Source organism: Chrysochloris asiatica, unplaced genomic scaffold (genome assembly GCF_000296735.1).
Source record: "Chrysochloris asiatica unplaced genomic scaffold, ChrAsi1.0 scaffold00063, whole genome shotgun sequence".
NCBI classification, from domain to species: domain Eukaryota; kingdom Metazoa; phylum Chordata; class Mammalia; order Afrosoricida; family Chrysochloridae; genus Chrysochloris; species Chrysochloris asiatica.
In genome coordinates this window covers 9,915,680-9,918,294 of record NW_006408581.1, presented here as the reverse complement: position 1 = coordinate 9,918,294, position 2,615 = coordinate 9,915,680, and the positions used below count along the sequence as shown (strand labels likewise).

At 32.8% G+C, this 2,615-nt stretch overlaps 1 pseudogene; it reads left to right on the top strand.

The window, feature by feature from the left end:
- Nucleotides 1–1,219: 1,219 nt before the first annotated feature.
- LOC102811514 lies at nt 1,220–1,911 on the top strand (annotated as a pseudogene).
- Nucleotides 1,912–2,615: the final 704 nt, after the last annotated feature.

Sequence of the window (2,615 nt, the reverse complement as noted above, 5' to 3'; positions counted from 1 at the left end):
ACAACCTTGCTGTTCAAAATGACCTTGCAGTCCAGCGCATTAACCCACAGTGCTACATCAAGACTCTCCCAATAAAATATGTTGCTATTGTTGTTAAGTGCCATTGAGTCGATTCTGATCCATAGCGACCCTGTGTAGGGTTTCCAAGGAGCATCTGGTGACCAGTAAAATATATGTCTGTTTAACTTGCAGAAAAATAGAATATGCATTTTAATAAATTAAGACAATTAAAACATATGCATTATCCTATTTTGAAATTTTGATTAGGTTAAAGGAATGCTGATTCTTAGATTATTAAATTTAGCATATGAAAGTGCAAGTTAGTTGCAGGTCACCTTAATGAAGCACACACCTTAATGAAGCACACATAAGTGCGTATTTAGTTTTTTAAATTATTTTTTAAAGAATAATTTCTGATTTTAAGAAGACAGGCATGTACAGTACAGAGTTTTGTATCTCTTTTACACAACTTCCCATACTGTTAATATATTCACAAGGTGCTCTTAATAAATAATAATAATAAAAAAATTAACTTTGGTAGAAGAAATTAACATTGGTACATTGATCCAGTTTCTTCTATTTTCTACTAGATTATCTTCTATTACAAAACCTGATCTAAAACAATTTGAACTTAATTGTCTCCTCCAATCTATGATAGTTTTTCATCTTTCTGGTTTCTCATGAACTTGACTCATTTAAAAATTGTAGATAAGATACTTTGAAAATTGAGTCTCAGTTTTTTTAAACATTCCAATGATTAAATCAGTGATGAACTTTAGGAAGATTAGATGATTTTACACTGCACCATACCAGGGAGTAAATGCTCTCAATGTATTTTAACCCTGCCGACACTAGTCTTGATGACTTGATCAAGGAAGTGCCTTCCATAACGATGTTACTCTTGTTCCCTTCCCATACACAATTTGTTCAAAACCAATCAGTAAAGGGATTGGGGAACTAATTGCTAGAAAGAGGAGTATGAAAGACTTACTGGACACATTTTAAAATAAATGCAGTCATTATAATTATTTGGGGGAATATATTTGGTGTCTACATAAATATTCTGTGTCTCTTTAAATGATCAATCACCCATCCAGTATATCAATTATTTTGGGCTACTAATAATGATTTTTTCTTTATGTCATAGCTTTTGAATCTATTTTTTTGAAAATAATCAGAAATTTAATTTGCTCTTTTTCTCTTCTTATATATTCATTAAATGAATATCAAAAAGTTGGGGTGCTTCAGCTTGGCCATGTTTTCTGGTTCTGCTAAGCTGCTCCTGTCACTGAACAACAGAAACAGGCCAAGTTTCAGAAGCAGGTGATGCAGGCTTGCCAGCACATGACCCAGCAAGTGAAACTTAATCTTGGAGTAGTATATGTGGACCACTTGTCCCAAGGCCTTTTTGAACACCAGCTAAAGGTGTATTTCTTCCAGTTTGATACAGTTACATGACTCAGATTATCCAGAAGTACAAAGACTAGAAATAGTAAAGGCTGAGTTATTGTGGAGTTTGAGTCTGATGATGTTGCCAAGATAGTTGCTAAAACAATGAACAACTAACTTTTTGGTGAAAGACTCTTGAAATATGATTTGATGCCATCTGAAAAAGTACATGAAAAACTTTTCAAAGACTAAGATGTTCCCTTTCAAAGCCACCAAATCCGGCTGTGAAATGGTATAATAAGAAACGGACACCTACAGAAAAGTTACAGATGAATAAGCAATTTAAGAACAAAGAAAAATTACTCAGAAAGAAGATAGCTAAAAAAAGAATAGTTTATGATTTTCCTCCATTGATTTTATCAAAAAAGAAAAAAAACGAGTCTTTCGAACACTGATCTTCAGAACTCTACAAATACCCAGGTCTCTATACCAGTTTGCACACCATCAGTTTTAGAGAGATGAAAATCTGAAGTGGCAGAAATGAATAGTGATGATGAAGATAATGAGATTATTTTCAAACAACCTGCTGTTGATATAAAAGAAGAAACACAAGAGACGAAAACACCTACACACTCAGGGAGAAAAAGAAGAAGAAAAAGCAAACTGTGATTCTGAATGTATTATGTATATTGTGTTTTTTGAAAAATTCTGTGATTTTATTATTAGCACTGACTCATTAAATTATACTAGGTGCAGCGATGCACAGACATTGGCACAATTTTTGGAGTAAAAGCATTGATTCAAGTAAAAGCAATCAGCAGCATGGCTTCATTACCTTGCTAAAATGCAGGGAGCTTTTAGTCTGCTCATGCTGCTTCTTTGCCCTGTTAGCTTCTGTGTTCTTTGTATATTTCATAGTTGTCTTTATTGACTATGCAGTAACTAACAAACTTCTACCATTCTTTGGTGCCAAAAATAAAAAAAAGATTTAAAACCATTTATTTTATGCTTAAAAAAAAAAAAACTAGTGTTGTTGCTATTTATTTGTTTGATCAAGTTTTTGTTTGTTTGTTTATTATTTTTTTAACCTGTGATCGTTAGGAGATTTTTCAGAATAACACCTTTGAGGTTGTCGATGGTTTTTTATCTGCTGCATTTCTTCTATTACTATTTCCACCCTCTCTGTTCCTGCCTTTTCTGGCTTTAATTGAACATTTTAGTAAAAC